Source organism: Ursus americanus, chromosome 4 (genome assembly GCF_024610735.1).
Source record: "Ursus americanus isolate L20-20 chromosome 4, mUrsAme1.1.p, whole genome shotgun sequence".
NCBI classification, from domain to species: Eukaryota; Metazoa; Chordata; class Mammalia; order Carnivora; family Ursidae; genus Ursus; species Ursus americanus.
Window position 1 is genome coordinate 55,550,130 of NC_142130.1, and position 21,941 is coordinate 55,572,070.

General features: G+C 43.1%; 1 protein-coding gene across 4 annotated transcripts in view; it reads right to left on the reverse strand.

Annotated features, from left to right (window-relative positions):
- The window catches only part of ST3GAL6 (ST3 beta-galactoside alpha-2,3-sialyltransferase 6), a 59,219-nt gene extending 44,151 nt beyond the window's left edge, over nucleotides 1–15,068 (reverse strand). The window contains exon 1 of one of the 4 annotated variants that reach the window (XM_045785374.2): nucleotides 14,929–15,068. The gene's annotated coding sequence lies outside the window, so the exon portion shown is untranslated. Of the gene's footprint in view, nucleotides 1–5,588; nucleotides 5,752–14,374; nucleotides 14,562–14,928 lie in introns of those variants that run through there. The other 3 variants (XM_045785373.2, XM_045785376.2, XM_087861702.1) reach the window with 3 other exon arrangements.
- Between the last annotated feature and the right edge of the window lie 6,873 nt (nucleotides 15,069–21,941).

The window sequence follows — 21,941 nt, forward strand, 5'->3', positions numbered from 1 at the left end:
TTGAAGTACAACTATGATATGGGTAGAAACTGACCCAGGTCCGGAAGGACAGGGAGCTTCTCTGAAGAGTCTGGGGGAATTCTCAGAGAACTCCACTGAAGAGTTAACCAGATGAAAGAGGGTGAAAATGAAAAACATTCCTGGCAGAGGAAAGAGCATTTGCAAAGATTCTTAGGTGAGAATGAAAACTTTACACAGAAGAACTGAGGCTGCTGATGGAGTAACGCTGGCAACGGTAACAGCTAATCTCGGCGGCATGCCTACTGCACGCGTGAGCTCCCAGTCCTCCCCAGCACCGCCCGGGCAATGTCACTCGAATTCTACAGCTAAGGCCACAGAAAGGCTTAGAGAGGTCAGCTTGCCCAGGATCTCAAAGCTGGAAGGTGGCAAGCCGCGGTCTCGTCTAGGGAATCTGCTGCCTGGGTGCTAACTCTGGACCCGTAAGCTGCGAGAACTTCCCAGGAGCAGGTGAACGTGGGCTTTCCTCACGTTCCAGATTCGTTCTGTCAACTTTCCTTTTCCACAGAATGGCACTGTGAAATAGAGATGTATTCGAATAGCTTCAGCCTCATTTCCAGAGTCTTGATAAACACACAGTTCCTGGTTGGAACCTATTTCGTTAGGAAATGTTACAAGGAATTTTTTTATTACAAAATGTTAATGGAAGTCCATATGTTAATATAACAAATGCCCGTGAACCCATTAACCGAGATAACCATATCTTCTCAGGGACTTCTTTAAAACGCACATTTATGCTCCCCTTCCTGTCCCTGTTCCTCTTCTCCCAGGGACAACCACTATCATGAATTTGATAGAGAGCCAGTCCACTTTTTATTCGCAGGCATACGTACGTACGCACGCACACACACATTCATAAACATTATATGGCATATGATACTGTTCTAAGTAATGTTTAACATTTACATAACAAATTTATAACGTTCTGAAATTTGTGTTTTTCACTCGACACTTTCGATTCTGAGTTCCATCCATACTGATGTGATGCAGAAAGATCTGGCTCATTCTTTTCAAGTTCTGAGAATGTTCTATCGACCAAATATATCACAAAGTTATCCATTCCCTACTAGCAGACATTTAGGTTGCTTTCAGAGGATTGCTTATCTAAATGCCATTTCGGAGCCAAATCTCTTTTTTTTTTCCAATCTAGATAAAATATTTTACTGAGACAGTGAATCTTAGAAATTGCTAGAAATACTTCAAAATTGAAATTTCCGGGGTGCCTGGGTGGCTCAGGTGGTTAAGCGTCTGCCCTCAGCTCAGGTAATGATTTCCGGGTCCAGGGATCTCCCCCCCTCCCTCTGCCCCTCCCCACTCCTCATTCTCTCTCTTTCTCAAATAAATAAATAAAATATTCCTAAAAAATAAAATAAAATTGAAAATTTCCCTTTTAAATAGGGTTTTTCTCTAAAGAAAGAAATCTTTGATAATTCAAGTCATATAGAAACACCTAGATCATTAAAATACTGCAGCTCTCTGAAAAGGGGAAGTTAACAGTGTTTTAAATGAGAAAGTAAATTTCTAGTTAAGTTGAATCTATACTAATCCTGTTGAAAACAAAACATACTGAAGACTGAAGAGAAAGTAGGTGCAGAAAAGAGTCTGTTATCTTACAACCACTTTCTCTTTCTGGGCAACCACACTCAGAAAAATCAGAGCATTTGAGCAAGCAGATAAACAAAACAAACATTTCTCTGGAATGCTCTGTTCTGTGCTTTGGCCAGAAAATAATCCAAGGCACAACCACACACAAAGATAACCAAATCTTTCTTTAGACTCAAGGGACTGGCAACTGCCTACTATGTGCCGGAGTCAATGTTTGCTAAAGAAGACCCTTAAACAAAGCAATAAAACGATCTTGAAGTCGTTAGGCCTATAAACAGTGGGACTGAAAACAATCATCGACTGACATTAATGGAACTTTTCAAAGGACACTGTAGCAAGTTTTACTATAAAGTGTAAACTAAAATCAACTCCACAAATCCGTGAAGACCCATCTATGGGATTCCTACACCTTTAACATTGTTTCCTATAAAGAAGATTTCTGGGAAAGCCTCCAAAGGCCAATGTTTTAAAATATGGGTAACTGTTTACTAATAGCTGCATTCTTCATGCTAGAAGACAACTTAGTCCAGAAAATGCAAAAGGGAATTTGAAGAAGGGCATTTGTCTTTAGAAGGAAAGGGAAGTAAAGTCTCCTAGCAGGTTTCCGAAGAAGGGTACACCACCCTCATGTAGGTAAATAGAAGAAGAAATCTGGATTTCCAATGAAAGAAGTAACTCCATCACACTGGGGGTCCCAATGGATTCAGACTGTGTGGCCCCATTTTCACACAAGCCAAATGTCTTAGCACGTTCCATAGGCAAGTCAAGGAGATATCACTTCTAGATCCCTGGACTCCAGCCCAAGAAATGTTACTGAGCTTAGGAAAACCCTTCCAGGCTTCCGGAGGTGGCCCTGAACCCAACTGAAATTTATCCTACCAGCAGTTCAATAAAATAACGGGCCAAGAGGCAGCTTCCTCATTCATTCATCTATCTGTCCATCCATCACAGGTATTTATTACTCAGACATCCCATGGCACGAGATCTCACAGTGTAAGGGTATCTGGGCCAAGAAAGCAAACCCCTACAGTCACAATTTTAAACACAGACAAACATACCAAACATAACCTTCTGCCTCATTCTAACCTCTTACCTACAGATTCAAAGTGCACATTTTATCAGTTTTCATCACACAATATGTGTATCGTGCAGAATACATGATTAGCCCCAAACCTACAATTTTGTTTTGCATTCCCCCTCAAAGGGCAAAATAGAAATAAATAGTATAAACAGTAGGAACCAGAAGTTGAAAGAGACTCAGCATAAGTATAAGGCATCACAGATAGACCAGAAACCAAAAGTAGGATCACTTGAACTTTTGAAACTCCCCCCCACATCTGATGATTTTTAAAAATGTCCTGAAGACCTCCCCATAGTTAGTAGCAGTAAGGAATGACTTCTGGACAGAAAGGAAGGGGTATATGCTACGGACATATGAGGCTAAGGGACAGTCTGTGCTACGAGCAGTTAAGTAAGGCAAAAGCCACCGAGTCCCTAGGTTCCCAAGCAAGGCTACAAACGAAGAGAACAGGAAGTGGCCCAAGTCTGTGGGTCCCACCCTGGGGACCTCACAACAGTACAGTCCTTGTAGTTTCCCTAACACCAGAAACTCAGCCCGGAATAAAAAATAGGTAAGTTGTAAGGCAGACTAAAACGAATCCTTTGCTAAAGGAAGTACTCTGTTGTCCAGTATGTTTTGCGTAGTTTCTTATTACTTACTAAAGCCTAATTGTTGGGCTGCTTTTTGATCTGAGGGCTTTTTTATTTTCTCAAATGAGAACTGGTCTTTGATATCTCTAAGGTCAGCAAAATGAAACCTTAATTTACAGCATGCCATACTATTTGAAAATAGAGATTTCATTTAAAGAATAAAGTTTGGGTTGGTTGGTTTGTTTCCCTATCAAGGACCAGAGGAACCGGGGAAAACTGGCTGGAGGATGCGGCCCCGGTCTGGGTGTGGTAGGACGGGTAAGGACACCTCAGCAAAGGCCCGGCAGGCAATGACGGGAAAGCTCTATGTTTGTTTCCCAGGGCTTCAAGCACAAAGTACCACAAATAGGGTAGCTTCTGATGACAGAAGGTTATTGTCTCATAGTTCTGGAGGCTAGAACTCCAGGGTGTCGGCAGGGCCGTGCTCCCTCTGAAACCTGTAGCAGAGAAATCCTTCCTTGCTTCTTTCTAGCTCCTGGGGGTTGCTAACACTCCTTGGCATTCCCTGGCTTATAGATGCGTCATTCCAACCACTGTCTCCATGCGGTGTTATCCCTGTGCCTCTGTCTTCACACGGGTGCTTCTTACAAGGACACCAGTCATACTGGACTAGCAGCCCATGCTACTCCAGCATGACCTCATCTCAACTAATTGCATCTGAAATGACCCTATTTGCAAATGAGGTCCCAACCTCAGGTACTGGGATTTAGGACTTCAACGTGTCTTTTTTTGAGGGCCACAATTCAACCTAGAACATTCTTCCTGACATGCCCAGTCCTCACTCTCAGCCAGAAGGACTCTGGTGCTCTAGAGCTCTTTAGAATACCTGGGTGTTAATTCAAGTTAAAGAGAAACAAACAGAAAAGATTACCCTTCGGTAGTGAAAGTCAGAACAGTGATTACGTTTAAGGAGGAGAGTGGTGACAGGGTGGGAGCCCTGGAGGGCAGGCAGTGCCCTAGCTCTTCATCCAGAGGCATGTGACATGGGGAGGGGGGGGCTCGCTGGGAAGAAATGCAGGAAACTACACTTACACGGTTTTGTACTCCGCTGTATGTCCGATATATTTCCATGAAAACATTACTTTAAAAAAATTAAAGAAATTGGAGCTGTCCAAGAAAATAGAGGTCTTAGCAACCTAAGCAGAGCCTCAGAGAGGGGCACTGTCTGGGAGAAGCCACAACCCAAGCGTTAGCCACTTGAGCGGCCAGTTTACCTGAGATGTTCAACTCCTAGGAGCAGGTGTGTAACCAGAAATGCTCAAGTAATTTACTTAAGATGAGAAGAATGCGAAGGCCAAGGAATCACATATTTGAACTGGCAGATTGGAAACTCCTATATATGAGTGATAATTAAAAATTTTGTTTGATTAGCAGAGACCCATTATAAGTCATAAGGCTACATCCCCCCCTCAGCAGTGCTGGAAACATGCTAGGGCACTTTTTGCTTTGCCCTCTGTTTTCCTACCCTCCTTGCAGACCTCTCCCACACATTCCATTTTCAGGCTAATTACAGTTCAAGTAAGTTCCAAAGTTTTTTCTTTCACATCTCATTCTTCTCTGGGAATTTTAAACTCTTGTGGTTAGGGTGTTCTGGATCCGATTGCTTAATCTCCAAGCAAGAGAAATCAACACCAAAGGACAGAGTTAAAGTGCTGGACACCACTCAGACTTAGCGGAAAACATATTTTTGGAGTAAAAACACAGCATGCAATTATAGAAAATGAAGCTATGAACAGAAGCACTGGGCTTTCTGTTGTGTAAAATGTATTAAGGAGGAACCGAAAGTTTCAAGGCTAGGAAGTTGTAGTGATCCTCTTAACTCTTCTCCCTGGGTGTCTCTGTCCCACTGAAGCCCATCCCTATTCTCAATTTGCAAATAGAATCCCATGCTTCAGAAGTCTCAAATGACATTTAATATTTCTATGTTTGAAATTCCTGGACTATTAAAGAGAGCTCCAACATCAATTACCCATCACCATTACTAATGTTTTCATCATTTTCTCATGAAAGCAGCAAATGGAAGAGATGTACTCCATGCCACATGTACAATCCAAATCCAGTATTAGAAGCAATGTGAACCATTTGCCTATTATAAATTGTCCATATAGACCTACATTCCCCAAGTGCGCGACCTCTTAGGAGATGCAAACATCCTAGGCCATAGGTCTGAGTCTGACTGAGCTGACGCCTATGTTCTCTCCTGGGGCATCTCCTAAAATGCTTCACTTTGAACACCATGGTCGAAAAGCACTAACCTTTGCACAGTTCTTAGTCATTCTCAATACTGTTTCATGCTTCAGCACCTTTGACCGCACTGTTTGCACCTTCTGGAATGTTCTCCTCACCTTCCCAACAGTCCCTCTCCCCACCATAGCTCAGAATCATCTTTTGTATTCTGCTCTTCAGGGAGGACTTCACTTTCTACCTTCACTCTGCATTCGGATGAGGACAGAGGAGAGTCTAAGAAAGAAAGCACAGGTAACGCTGTTTCAAGAATAAGGATAACTATCATACTTTTTAAACCACCTAAAAAAATTCAGGCTAAAAGATGTTGAGATTTTTAGTGGGCATCTGAATAGAGCAGTTTTTACTTCTTAAATTTATTGTTTATTGTGAAAAACTCCTACTGCTACTCAACCAACAGATTTTCATTCCCAATTCCACCCAAAGCCCGTATGCCTGCATGTGTGTGCACGCGGGGGCACACGCGTGTGCACACACACACACACACACTGCATTCCTCCATGTGACTTTAGATCCCTAGATAATAAACAGCACAGCACCTGGCACATCATAGGTGCCCAAACATTGGCTCCTGTTCACCGAAGAATAAAGAAATACAACAACATGAGTACATCAATAAAGTCCAAAGTGAAGCCAGGTGCTAAGATGAAACAGACTTAAGGAAAAATTAGAGCTCGATGAGGCCAAGCAGAAAGTCTTTCTGGAGAAAGTTAATTTTTAACAATTTGAGGAAGAATAGAATTGTAATAATAGCTATCATTATAGAGTTTTAACAATAATAACGGTAAGTAATACAGATTAAATGGTATTTGGCAGAAACTATGCTGACCTATTTATGTGTGTTTTCTTTTATTGCAATAATGTGATATGGCCCTTACGTCAAGTTTATAAACAAGGGAAGTGATGCTCAGAGTCATTAGGCAACTTGTGCAAAGTCACGCAGTTATAAGCCATGAAGCTAGAAAACGAACACAGGATATCCTCTGGCCTGTGGGGGAAGTGTGGGGTGGAAGGGGAAAGGCATTAAGTAGCAACAGACCATCTCAAGCGAAAGCACTGGAAGGCCGGCAGTGACTACAGGTTCCAATGGGAGAATAAAATGAAAGGTAGCATCGTGAGATAACAGAAAACTTCAAAGACCAGTTGGAGAAATTCTCTGGATTTCTGAGTAGAAAAAATTTCCATAATGAAAACCATGCTTCAAGGATGTTATCATAAAAGGTACATGGACAGGAATATTGGTGGTCACAGGTAGAGAGCTTAGATAGAAGATTAAGAATATTATTGTATCATTTTATGGTTAGAGCAGAAGACCCCTACCCACCAAAGCTGTGAAAACATTTTTTTTTTTTTTTTTGGCAATAGGTGGACCAGATTTGTCCTCCAAACAACTCAGTGTCTGGAAACATATATAGGTACTTCATGATCAGAAAGCATGCCTCCCTCTTAATATCCTGCTTATCAAAATATCCAATTATTTCTAATTTATTTGTAGCAAAGCTGGAATCAAACAAGAGTAATTAGCTAAACTACTTTTACCTAAAATATTGGCATATACCTAAATTTGACATTTACCTAAAATATTGGCTCCAAATATCAAAAGTAATTTGAAAGAAGTGTCCTTTATCTCACAAACATCATTTACATTTACAACAGAAAGTTCTTTTAACTTTCAAGTCTATCAGTTAAAAAAAATTATAAATTAATTGTTGTTGCTAAAAAGCTATTGAATATCCTTTCATGTCCTAGTTGAAGGCCTGGATTATCATCTCATTGCTCTTATCTAAATGCAACTGGATAACCCATTTTCAACTTGTTAATACAGCTATAAATTATCCATTAAAATGTCTGGGAATTTTTTTTTTAAATCTCTACCTTTTTATGCTTTGGCTCCATGCTAAACACAGAAAATGTACACATTCCCTCATATCTGCCTCCTCTACCCTTTCATAAACAACTCTTCTATACTAAAGGATTGCACAAGATTTTAATAAAAGCATTTAATTTTGTTTCATATATTTTCTTTTTATTAGTTTATCTTAAAAACATGTTTAATTTTAATAAAAGTGGCACCTTCTGCAGTGCTTGCCTAAATATTTGCAATAGAATATTTTCTAAGAAGAAAATTCCACCAACTGTCAGGAACAAAGGACTGATAACCTCTCTGAGGACTAAAATCTGATGGGGTGGGGGGAGCAGACTCCATAGAAACAGCTCGAAAACAAGAAGGCTGTGTTTATACAGCATTATGTGTTTGTGGGACAGAAAATATAAAAGGCAAAACCTCTAAATATTTAGGATTTTAAAAATATGAATACAGAATACCTCTATTAACCAAAACGGTGCTCTGGAAGACATCATTCTCTGTGAGAAACTTTGTCACTATGAGTCTCAGCAGGAGCCCCTAGCTGGCCCCTGTGACGAACCACAGCCCCTCAGTTCTTGCTCCCCAGCTCTTCTTCCCATTCCTCCCAGCTCTGGCAGTCTTGATGAAGGGAACTTTTCATCCCCCACGGCATTTATATGTATCTCATTTAACTAGGTTAAATGATTCTTATTCTTATTAGATAAGAGTCTAAGAAAGTTTACAATAAATGTTGGCACTTGAGCAATACATGTCTCTGCCTACCAAAGTGCCTGAAACTGTGGACTTAAAGATGTACTATTAAAGAGGGAAATGACTTTATTATTCACATCTTTGGCACACACATTTATTTCCTCAGTAATATGACCACAGACCTGACCCAAATCAAATCGTCATAAATTATGAATTATGAAACTGTACTGAAAGTTTACTGGGGCGCCTGGCTGGCTCAGTTGATTGAACACGCGACTCTTGCTCTTGGGGTCGTGACTTAAAGCCCATGTGTGGCTTAGAGCTTACTTAAAAACAGAAAGAAAAGAAAAGAAAAGAAAAGAAAAGAAAAGAAAAGAAAAGAAAAGAAAAGAAAAGAAAAGAAAAAAGAAGAGAAAAGAAAAAAGAAAGGGAAAGAAAAAGGAAGGAAGAGAGAGAAAGAGGGAGCAGGAAGGGAGGAAAGAAAAAAGAAGAAAGTTTACTGTACATGGAAACAAATTTAAGACTATCCATCTGATGACATTTACATACTGGTCTCTTTCTGTCAACACAAGTACACTATAATATTTTCAAAAAGAAAAACCTTTTCAAAGCCAAAAGAGTTTTAATTAACATATAAATCCACAGGGATGAATTCATCTTTCACCTGCTTTCTCCAATGGGTAGTTTTTGAGATACCAAGTTGATAATCTTAATAGTTACAAAAAATGAATCATAATAGTTATAAAGATGTTACAACTGAGCTAATGTATTAACATTGTGAGTTAATCCAAGGACACTGATTGAGTCATTTGGCAAATGTTTGTTCTATCTGTAACACTGCACCAAGTACAGAAGACCAGGGGCGAACAGGACAAGATGTAATCATTGCCTTATTAGATAGAAAGGTATTCCAGATTTTAGCCCATCAGCCAGAAAAAAAAAAAAAAAAAAAAAAAAAACCAGATACAAAAAGTTTCAAGTGAGTTGTTCAAGTTACGTATATTAGTGTCATTAAGTATTTAAGTTAATAAACAGGGCATGTGGCTAAAGAATTTCAGTAACAATTTTCTAAGGAATGTACCAAGCTCCCCCAAAGGGTAATATACTGGTGATGAGGAGCTATCCTGGAGTCAAAGGATAATGGCTAAGAGGCTGGGGACTTGTTCATTTCTGATAAACCAGTGCTAGTAGGAGACACCAGCCTGGACACAAGCCTTCATGATTTAAGTATTACTCTAAAATCATTTACAAAGACCAATAGAAATGAAATTTCTCAGGCATAGGCTATTCCCATGACAAATATTACAAAAATCTTGCACATTTCCACTGAAACTGTACTCTAAAAAGCAAATAAACCTCCCATAACAGACTGCGTAGGCATCAGCCTGGGAGAGAAGGAGCAGGTATTCAGGAAAGGCAAGGCCTTTGGATTACTTAAATTTTCACCTCTTGTGACAATCATTGTCTTACAAAAGATATCAATTGCAATTGATTTGCCTAACTAACATAATTTTTAGTATCTAGTTTTAGATCTCACCAGCCAACCCAAAGACTTCTTAGAAATACCTAGAGGTCCAGTCTGGAGAGAGATTGAGAAATCAGAGCTAGTGATGCAGTCTTACGCATGAAGATGAAACTAAGTGAGTATATGGATTTATTTCAGAGGGTAAGAGGTCCAGCGTCTGGGGTCCTTTGAGCCCTGCTTCTCTGCATGGATGCCTGCGCCCTGGCCTGGGGTGAGGCAGGAGAAATCACTGAGGGCCAATTAAAAGACAGAAGTAAAGCTGAGTGAGGGTGAATGTGTGATTACGTGTGTGTGTGTGTGTGTGTGTGTGTGTGTGTGTGTGTATGACAGAGGGAGAGAGAGAAGTGGGAGGGGAGACAGGGAGAGGAAGTGAGAGACACAAACAGGAAAGCCCATGCCCAGTGGGTGAAGACTGATATAATCTCTAGTTAAAAATCTCTGGTGGCATCCCATTCTAATGAAAACAATTAAAGCTCCTTTCCAAAACTTGAAGGCTTCGCATCAATGGTCTCCCCCCCCATCTCCCTCACTGACTGCATCTTCTCCCCTTTTGCACTCCTCTCCACCTACAAGTTCTCCAAAGACCCCCAATTCATTCATGCCTCAGGGCCTTTGCAGTTGCTGTTCCCTCTTCCTAGAAAGCTTTGCCTTCTGCTTTTCACTGGACAGCCACTTCTCATTCACATTTCAGTTCAAATACCACTTCCTCAGAGACGCTCTCCTATTGCTCTAAAGAAGCTCCCTCTCTAGCACGCCCTGAGGAGCACTGCCTTGTATCTGAAAGATAGTTCTCATTTATTCGTACCTTGTTTATTGACTCCATTCCCCACAAAAACATAAGGTCTATAAGAGCAGGAGCTCTGTCTATTTTGTTCAACACTGCATGCCCTTCCCCCATCTCCAGTACCTAGACTATCTCCCGTTACGTAGAGGATACTGAGTAAATATTAGCTGAAACTCACTTCCCACCTTAAGGATGCAGAAAGTCACTCAAGATTTACCAAAAAACCACTCTCTGCTCCCTTGCCACCCCTACCTTCCACCACGGTGACTGTGACCCACAGCCACACCAGCTCCAGACCCTCTTCCACAACCTGCGGCAGCTCGCGTCCTTCGCAAGCATCTCCAGCTTCCTTGCCATGTCTTCTTCATCTGGAGGCTTCAGGCTCCTCATCTACAGATCTTTCCACTCCCAACCAGATAAAAGTAGGTCAAGGTTTAAAGGATCCTTCAAAGACCAGCATTACATGCCACTAAGCACACTGTGTCTTAAGTACGAGGGCAAAAAGAGAGAATGGGGAAGAACATCTTTTCACCCAGCTTTTCAGTGTTTGTGATTTAAAAAAAAAAAAAAATTCCCAAGGGCTGGGTGCTTTCCTTCCTCTCTTTCCCAGTGGTCCAAGAAGAGGAAAGCCCCTCCCTGGTCGGTGCAGAAGGCTGACAGTAAATGGTAAGCTAGCCAACCCCCACTCCCCCACCTCCACCCACCTCCCAGCCCCGGTTAACAAAAAGTCTCCAAGAAGAGGAAATATGAGCATGGAACACAGACTCAGGTCCTACTGGTCCTTACCTTCTTTTGCCCTCAAACTCATCCCCAGAACCTTACCCCTTCTTAGCCTGACTGTATGGCAGCCAAGTTCCTGACCCGGTCTAAGACCCTACTGCTTATTCAGTGCTGGGAATCACCATCAGGGGAAAGAACGCCTGCTACCTCAGCAGGTGAGGGAACAGCGCTTCTGACATCCTACTGTAGAACCAGAAATACAGTTTCTTACTGACCCGCTGTGATGTCCAGTGCATCCACTGGGTGCCGGACATCAAGCTTGCTCCAAATCAAAGACATTTTTTATTGAAGTATAATTAACATACGGTGTAATAACAAGTAGATTTTTATTTTCAACCCATAAAGGGTTCACCTGGAAATTCTGGTGTGTGCTGTTATCCACCATAGTCAGAATAAATAGGGGAGGTTCATTTAAACTGTAAGAGTAGGGATGTACCCCTGGGAAGACTTCTTCCAGGCAAGAAGGCTAAGGAGGAACTTCAGTGAAAATATATTCAGAATGAAAAGAATTTTTAGAACACAATCCCTTGGAGATAACATATCCTCCTGAATTTGGCCAGACACAGCACACCAAAGATACAGAGAAGACAGAAGATACCTGACAAAAGTCGGAAGTTGTCAGAAGGAAAGAAAGACAAAGTACGCAGACCACCTGTTCCAGAAGCCCAGACTGAGGGGTAACTGAGAAAGTATATTCAGATCAGAGGATATAGACCTTGAGTGTGTGCAAGGCAAAGGTGAATGATGTGCACAGATAATGGAACAATCTGTGAGGAATGATTGCTATGCAGGTTCCTGGGATGGGGTAAGGCAGAGGGTGAGCAGACATTCATGGGATCCATTCTAAGTCACTCACACCAGGGCAATCTTAGTTTAACTATAAAATGGGGCTAATTACTCCTGTCTCATACAGCTGGGGGGAAGATTTAATAAAATAACACATGTGAACACACGGGATCACAGTGGGTGCCACAGAAGTTTCGTGTTTTCCTTACCTCCTTGATAAGCATCACTGGACTGTAGATTCAATAACTATCTGGCCCCCGATCCTGGATGGAATCATTCCCACAGAAGCCAAGGGGTAGTCTGCATGGCTAGCAGAGGCTGTTTATCAGAGACCTATGGGAAACGCGGCACATTTCGCCTCTCTCCTACAATATGCCACGTGATGTGGAACACAGAAGTACCTCCGACAGAGGAAAACAGCTGCCACTACGTTCTCGAGTGAGATAACCTGAGAATTATAATTTTCTTGAGAATTATATTTTCACAAAAGACAGACTTATGTTTTGGTTTGTTTGTTTGTTTGTTTGTTTGTTTGTCTTTTCCCAACAGTATGCTTTAATGGTATTCTTCTGGCAATTACTGTCCATTCCTTTCTGAGCCTCAAAGACTTTTATGGATTTGGGGCATAAGAACGAATTGAATATGTCCAACAAATCTACTGAAACGTGGTCTCATTTTATTGCATCTGTATAAGGAGACATACAATCTGGGATTGTGACATTCAGGGACTATGGTAAAAATATCGCTCCAGGGAAGAAGCCCCACTGGGCAAGCATTGACAATCTTCTCCTCCACATAAACAATTAAGGAAGGCTCACCAAGCCGGATCAGGGTAATACAATCAGTCTCTGAAAAAGTTCTCTCCCTATAAACCGAAGTTGCTATTATCTCAAGTGTCCCTGAGTCGGGGCGCCTGGGTGGCTCAGCTGGTTAGGCGTCCCACTCTTGATCTCGGCTCAGGTCATGATCTCAGGGTCCAGAGATGGAGCCTGGTGTTGGGCTCTGTGTTCAGCAGGGCATCTGCCTGAAGATTTTCTCCTTTTGCCTGTCCCCTCCTCCCCCCACTTTCTCTCTCTGAAATGAGTAAAACTTTAAAAAAATAATAAAGTGTCTCTGAGGCAACGGGCCGTATCAGCCACTACAGACTACAAAACAATCTGAGTGTCTTTTTTGTGTATCTGGGTGTGAAAAGCAATCCTTGCATCAAAAACTAATGATGTACTGTATGGTGACTAACATGACATAATAAAAAATTAAAAAAAAAAAAAAGGAAAATAACCTGGCAGCCTGACCAGATCTTCCCAAATACTTAACATCCCCGTGTAAATAAAAAGATTGTGCCACCATCTGCAGTTAGGAGAGGAAGTTCGAAGACCGGAAAGTCAAACACCCACGCTAGCGCAGTACCGGCAGCCATCAGAACCCTAAACATCAGTGTGAAAATGGGGCAAGAGCCAAGGAGGGCAAGGAGTTTCTGGCCCTCCCGCAGTTCCCTTAACTACCCACCTAATCAGAGTACTCAGATGCATGTGACTTTTCTGAGCTTAGAATCTGCGGTTTATGTGGTTTCTGCTGGCATCCGCGGATGTTATTCTCATCCACTCTCCCACATACAGTTTTTAAATATTACCTTTTAATAGCAAGCACCCCCCACCCCTCTCTCCCTATCCCTTCTACTGAAGATCCTATAAGGTGTTTGGGGTTTGTTTTTAGTTTCTAGAAATCACCTATAGATTTTCTTTTAAGCCAAAATAACAGCACAGTAGAAAGAGGCTGAGATCTCCAGAGAACCCTGGAACAAGGGCCTCAAAATCACAAGTTGCTAATTTTTTATCTTGAAAACTAACCGCAGCCCAAACCCTGCGAGTTTCTCACCACCGCTCTTTCCCCCAAACTGCCTCGGTGCTTGTTTTGTTAGGTCTAGTTCTACTGTGGCGGGAAGGAAGGTTTCGTGGAAATGTTTAAAGACGAGAACCTTCCAGACCTCTAGCTCCCGTTCGCATATAGACCCTTTTACGAAACAAAGGTGAGCAAGGAGCCCCCACCCTTGTCGGCACGCGAGTGCCCAGGCTCCCTCTTCATTAGAGAAAAGCGGGTCCCAAAGCAGGTCCTCTCGACTCGCAGCGCCCCTCCTCCCGCCTTGGGGGTCCGAGCGCCCAGCAGCTCCTCCCCGCCGCGGGTGCGCCCCCAGCCCCTAAACGCGGGGGCCAGCGCAAGCGACGCTGCCGGGGCTGGGAGGGTGCGCAGAGGAGCTGTCGGTTCAGCGTGCCCCCGACCCGCGACGCTCAGCCTCAGGCTGCACAGACCCCAGGCCGCCCCAGCCAGGGTCGGGAACTCGGTCTCCCCGACCCCCAGTCACCCTCACCCGGTCAATGCAAACCCGCCGGGAAGCCGGCGGGAGAGAGTTACCGGCCAAGGCCCAGGAGCGAAGACCGCAGACGCGTACGGGGCTCGGCGGCTGGAGGCCCGCTGCTCTCCGCCCGCCGCCGCTCGCTCCAGCCGGCTGCTGCTGCTCCCGCGGCGCTTGCCGCATCGGGCCACCGAAGCCCGAGGCCGGCGGAAACCGGAGGAAGGTGGCCCGGGTCAGGGGCGGCGCGGGCACGATTCCTTCCCCACCGACCAGGCGGAGGAGCCGCGGAAGGCGAGGCGCGGCGCAGCGCCACCCGGAGTCCGACGCGCCCGGCACCCCGACGCGCCCGGCACCCCGTGCGCTGCCCTGCGCGCCCGGGTCCGGATCCTAGGCGACTGCGCCGAGCGCCTCCGGAGCAGCGGGGAAGCTCCTCCTGCTCGGCTGCTGGCGCCAGACGCGCGGTGACCACCGCCGCCGCCAAGTTCACGGAGGAAGGTGCAATGCAGAGGGAGACTGGGGGGGCTCCGCGTCCCCGGAGCAGGGAGGCCGGAGCGCAGCCGAGCCCGTACCTTTCGGGCTGGGCGGACACCAGTAGCGCGCCCTTCCCGGGCGTCCCGGACAGGAAAATCACCACGAAGGGAGGGCCGGGGAAAAGCAGCGGGTGGCTTCAGGACAAGGTAGGAGGATCGAGTTCCACAGCCAAGAAGACACTCCCATGCCGCCTTGGTTTGTTTGGAAAGCTGCAGGGGCGAAAGTGTGGGGTGGCCAGGGTACTCCCCCTCCCCGCCGGGCTGGCGGGCAGCAGAAGTAAACACATTTGCTTGGCGCACCGGGGACTTCTGTGACACCGACTGAGGCAGGCGGCTTGGTCCCTCGCAGAAGGGGGGAGGGGGGTGTACTGAGCGTCGGAATTCCTAGGCTCCGCCTTCCAAGGACAAATGTGTTAGTGCTTTTTGTCTTTTGGAGGAGAAGAACGAAGATGGGACGTGCATTTTCTTTCTTGTTAAAGTAGCTCTCTTGAGAAAAGCATAAATTAATAAAGTCCTCATACTTGGATGGCTCTGAATACTTTTTATATTTCAGTGTTTGTGAAATAATTCATTGTCTAGCAACCTTCAGCTAATAGCTCCAGCCTTCGGACATGAGCGTCGTAATCACATGCCATCAAATGACCCCAGAGGGAAGAGCCACAGACTTGGGTATAATTCAAAGCGGCAATGTGTCACGGCCCTGAAACAAAGTCCTTCATCTGTGATGGAACTTCTGGTATTTGTGTTAATTTTAACAACAGCCCTAGGAGACAGCACTTGTTATTTTCCCGGTTTTACTAACCAAAAAACTGAGAGCATTCAGAAAATGCCTATCTTTTTCCTTTTCTACAAATTGCCTTTGAAGTCACCCACACAAATTTTGAAATTTTAAAGGTGGCTCCCGAGGCGTCAGAGTAGTGAATGATGTCTAGGGAATTTGCCCATCTGGGTCAATTATCCTTGAGGTTGCTTTGCTCTTTTAGTTTCTCATTATCCTTCTCTTGTTCATGATCTTCAGAATTAAACCAGCATTACATCTCATCCACTCAGTCCTTCTTTGGATTTTTGTATCTGCAAAGTCATGTGCTAAGGGGAGAGGTCATCAGCTATTCTTAGGTGCCTTTTGTGCTGCTTTATAGGAGTGGCCGAGAAGGCACTGTTCACCCTAACCTAGTTAAAATTCCACCTCCACCACTGGCATGCCTCACGACCTTGAGCAAGTGCCTTAACCTCAGTGGACTTCCTTCATGTCAAAAGGGATATAATACAACCTATCTTCAGGGGTTGTTAAGATTTGAATAGATGATGATCTAGAGAATTCTTGGCACAGTGCTTGGCACAAAAACCATCAGTTCAGGAAATAAGTCCTACCTACCAGTCATTGCCCACTATGAGTCAGTTGCTGCCTCTGCATCCTATCTGCTCCTCCCATCCATCCTGCGAGCGAGAATAATCTCACCCTAGAAATGAAGAAATCAGAGTCAGGAGGTTAAGAAATGTGTCCAAGGTCACACTGCCTACATTGGAGCTGTGATTCAAATGGAAGTGCCTGAGACCAAGATCAGTATTCTTTCCAGGACAGCTCATGTCTCTGTAGTTATGTGGAGCAGGGACTTCTGAGCTGTGTGACATTATTTTTTTTCTAACGCAGGACACATTGTATGGGCACATGATTGCAGTTGTGCAAACATTTTGAGTCCCTGTGGAAGGTGATAAAGAATTAAGCAGGGTGATGGGATTATAGGGTTTTAGCTCTCTCTGGGATAGTGTTTTTGGCACTTGTTTTGGGGAAAATGTTTTCACTCTGTAAATATATGTAATTTAGCCTTTGCATAAAAGGTTTATCCTAATAAGGTAGGAGCGGAAGGACCAGGAAGTAGGAGAGGACTCTTGGAAGATGCAAATTCTTTTAATGGCCCCCAAAATCATAATATTTAGGCATTGTACATACAAGGTTGGGCATTTGCTAGGATTCTTTTGTGCTTATGGATGATGTAATCTCTTTGTTAAAATCACATTGTTTCATAGGATATGGCCTCTGTGTCCCTAGGGACAAGTAAAACCCACGTTCTCCACACCACCCTGGGCTGCCATTAAGCACAGCGTAGAGTAAGATTACAGAAAATAGTACTCTTTCTCAATTCCAGTGTAGGTCCTGCCAAAAGAACAAACCCTGGAAGATAGGTTGTATTATATCACTTTTACAGGTGACGTGTCCTGGCTTTTTTGGGCATGATCGATGTAGGACTGTCTGCTTCACATAGAGGAGACCTACTCAAAGTTGTGTGCTCTCAGCAGGACAGTCACTTCCAGTGAACCCCAGGACTGGTGAGAGACCCATGAAGTGACAAGAGACCACTTTCTTACAATATCCTCTTATAAGTTAATAATAAAAAGAAATTTTATTTTTTCGAACATTTCTCAAGGCTTGGGTTCTCCAGTTTTAAACAGTATCTGGCTCAAGACTGAGTTTGACCAAGCTCATCACTTTTGCATCTCATTATGCCTCCACCTCTCCGTGAAGATCTTGCCCGCCTGGCCTTCCGGGTATCTTGGGGTTTTAGCTACTGTTAGCAATTATTTAAAGAACATGTACATCTCAAGAAGAGTAAGCCATAGGGAGGAGGCAGTGTCTCTCCTCACAGGAGCTCTGCCTCTGCCTACAGTGTGGGAAAACTCTTTCTTTCGTGAAAGGCAGCTTAGTTCTGTTAAGCAGTGCCCTAACTTCTCTAACTTCTCCATTGCAGAGCACGGCCTCAGCCCCGTGTTTGCATATGGAAATAACCATTGTGTGGATTTCCCCCAATACTGCCAGCACTAGAAAAAGGAATGCGAGTCTATCTGGAAGCTTCTTGGAACTTTCTTCAACAACAGTGTCTCCTTATTCTGCTAGTCCTGTCAAGGTTTCAGGGCTCTTGGTAGCCCAGTCTCAGGAACTACATTTGCTCTCTGTCCACAAGTTGGAGGATGAGGGGAGGAGGGAGAGTGGCCCTGGGGTTCAGCGTGTTCTAAGCACAGGAACATGTAAAGTATCTGTATGGTGGGGGAAGCCATAATTAAGACAACTGCAGTGTATTATTAAAAGGGTTAATATTCAGAACATGTCAAGAATGCCTATGGATCTGTAAGAAGAAGATACCCCATTTAAAAATAGGACGCGGGTCCTAAGCAACCAATTTATGGAAGAAATACAAATAATCCACAAATAGGTACAGTGATTTTCGTGTCTTTGCTTAAGAAAATGTAGATTAAAATGCGAAATCAGATTGGCAAAAACTAAGGTTAATGAGCTTAATGAGCTCCATCAAGGTGTGAAGGAAACTATTCAAGGAAGCATGAAGTAGAACTTCCTCTTTAGGGGGCAATTTGGTGATTGCTATCAAATGTACAAGGTCATTATGAGTTTGAATTTCAAAATACTAATTAAACTTCCTTAACTTCCTCCTTAGAAGACAGGTTGGCCTCAAGCCAAGCAAAGGAGGAGAGAGGAGTGGGTGGGAAAGAGGAAAGGGCGGAAAAGACAGAGGATCTCTTAGCTGACCCCTGGTTGCCCTGGTCCAAAAGAGGGCAGCCCTTCTGGTTACTGAGCAGCTCCCTGAACAAACCGTGGGAGGGTAGGGCTCCTCCTGCAGTTCGATGGGTGCAGTCTGCAAACCTCTGCATCTTGGAGCAGCTTGCTGGGGAACTTACTGGATTATGAGAAGTGTTAGAAGCCTGAACCACTGTCCTCGCTGATGGGTCCACTCCCGGGAGAGGAGGGAGATGTCCCACCCTCCCCCATCTGTCTGTGGAGATGCTCTCCTAATTTCTACTCCAGTCCCTCGACTGATAATTCTGTCAGCGTATTACAGGTACCTTCCCTTGGGGCACTCAGCCCACTAATTAACATTTTTAGCTAACCCCTTTGTCTCTCAGCTGGTTTACAGAGCTGAACTTAATGCTGTTTCACTTCATGAGAATGTTTTTATAGGACGGATCCCAAAAAGTGAAAATCCTGGGCAAAGCACACATGAGCCTACACTCAAATAATTTTCTACTTTATATTTTCATGTTCAGAAATTCACACTCTAAACAAATGAACCAAAGAAACTATTTTTAATAGCACTTCTGAAGCAGGATGCAAGGCAGAGTCATGACAGTGAGCCGGGAATGGTACAGGGGCTTCTCTACGTCTCCCAAACCCCAATCTGCTATGAATGCGTGTCACCTTCAAACCAGCAATGCCATTTTTTAGGAGTTCATCTGTAGAAATAATCACATATAAATACAAAAATATGAATAGGGGTGGGCATAGCAGCATTGCTTATAATGTTTAAAAACAGGAGAAGAGTGTCCAGGAATAGAGTGACTAATTAGATTGTGGTATTTCCTAATAATGAACGCAGATGTTGCAAAGCTATTATAAATGTGTGTATACATTCAATTCACGAATGTGATGACAGCTGTAGTACATTGGCTTCAGAAGTTCTACATTCAGAAAATATATACTGAATGTACATATAGTATATCATAGGTATTATGATTCATTAATATCAAGCAGAAAAAATAAAGGATCATTAACATGTGTGTACATATTTGTGAATCCATAGGGAGTGTTGACAGACATTTCTTCTAGAGAGTGGAATTATAGAGGCAGAGAAAGTGAAGGAAGATTTTTGCTTTTTATTCTAAATATTTCTGACAAGTTGAACTTTTTACAATGTACACGAATAAATTTTGTAATTAAAAGAAGGTGCTAACAAAGTTATTTTTATGTGTTTAGGAAAAGAGATTAAAAATCCAGAATGAGGGGCGCCTGGGTAGCGCAGTTGTTAAGCATCTGCCTTCGGCTCAGGGCGTGACCCCGGTGCTCTGAGATCGAGTCCCACATCGGGCTCCTCCGCTGGGAGCCTGCTTCTTCCTCTCACACTCCTCTGCTTGTGTTCCCTCTCTTGCTGGCTGTCTCTCTGTCACATAAATAAATAAATCTTTAAAAAAAAATCCAGAATGAAAATGTGTCAGTGTTTAGGCACATATTTGAGCTCTCTACCTTGGTGATTCCTTACCTGTGTACTCTTCATTCTATGTAATGCATTTTTTCCCCAATCAATAGAGACCAAAATAGAAATATCAGGTGAAAACAAAACAAAACCCTTAAGGCCACATTGAAAGAATAAGAAGAAAACCTTTGTGAATCTTGTTTTTATTTTGCTGGGAAAAAAACTAAGCATAAAAGAAGCATGAAGAATACATTTGATTTCATGAAAATGTAGACTTTCTAAATGGCAAAATACACAGAAATACAAAGACAAGCTGGGTAAAAGTATTTGCAACATGTGGCAAATGGTTAATTTTCTTATTTTACCAAGAATTCTTAGGGGAAAAAAAAACAAGAATTTAATAGAAAAATAAGTAAACTATATGGACAGGAAGCTCTCTGAAGAGAAAAAGAAAACATACATTACTTAATTAAGCAAATATGTATGTCTGCTATGTACCAGGCACTAATCTAAGCAGTGAAGGAAACATAATAATTCCTGTTCCCATGCAGCTTACATTCTAGTAAATTTGAGGAGTCTTGACTGCACTGATTGAATTTATATACTCTAATACAGAAATCTCACCAATAGAAACTTCTGTTACGGGTATCCTTGCACAGTTGTATAAAGTTGTATATAAGAATTGCCTTTTAGGGGGCGCCTGGGTGGTGCAGTTGTTAAGCGTCTGCCTTTGGCTCAGGGCGTGATCCCGCCATTATGGGATCGAGCCCCACATCAGGCTCCTCCGCTGGGAGCCTGCTTCTTCCTCTCCCACTCCCCCTGCTTGTGTTCCCTCTCTCGCTGGCTGTCTCTATCTCTGTCAAATAAATAAATAAAATCTTAAAAAAAAAAAAAAAGAACTGCCTTTTAAATGTTGCTTATAATGGAGACCCTGGAATGACTCAAACAGCCTTTAGTAAGGATTGGAATTCTAGGGTATACATATACTATAGAATTCCGTACTGTCACTAAAACCATGAGCTAGTCTTTTATCTAGTGACTTGGAATAATGTCCAAGATATTATTAAATTTAAGTATCACACTGCAAGACAGGTTGCCTAGTAGGATTCTGATGTTGTTAAATATGTTTTTTAAAAAAATAGAAATAATGATAGTTACAATACAGCTGGTGTGAGCGCACACAGTATCTGAGGGAGTACACATAAACTGTGAACATTAGCTGTCACTGGAGGACTTTTCTTCCTAAATTAGACAATTCTGAATGTTTGATTTTCACTATTTATTTTTAACTGAAAAAAAGGAGAATTTTCAAACCATTTTATATTTTAGGAATTTTTACATGTGGTTGCTTAGAGACACATATCAAATTGAGCTTTACTTCTTGGGGAGTCAGGGGAGTGGTCAGTGGTTTTTCTGAGAGGTAATGACAAAAGCTTTGATATAAATGAGTGATTGTGTACCATTTTCATCTGAACCTTGATTGTGACGGTGTTTTGGGTTTCTATTCTCAACCTCAGAATTAAAGAAACTTGTCTACTCCCAAGCTTGCAGGAGATTGTCACATCACCAAAGGCTATTATAAGAGAGTGACTTGTCAAGTAGAGAGATACCACTGGGATACAAAGTTGCTTCCGGAGACTCTGCTAAGAACCATGGCCCACCTATACCTAGGAACCTCTCCCAGCCTTCCCCCATTATACCTGGAGATAGGACCGGGAGACACCAAGTGCAAAGGCGGAAAAAGAAGGCAAGGTGGAAGCCATTAGATACACTCAAATGTGAGCTCATATTTATTATACTCCTGCCAAATGCTAGGTGGCTTTATAGATTATATCGTTTACTACACACAGCAATCCTGCGAGCTGAGATGATGAAGACCGAGCAAAATTACATAATTTGTCCAAGGGGCAGAACTTACATGCATCAAACCTAGAATTTGGACCCACGTTGAGCTCCAAGGCTCTCTTTGCACACCTGTGACATAGGGCCTTTCTAGTCAAGAGAGGAAAGATGTGAGAAAATTAATGACTGTTATGCTAGAGTATGACATTTCAGGAAAACACTTACAACCAT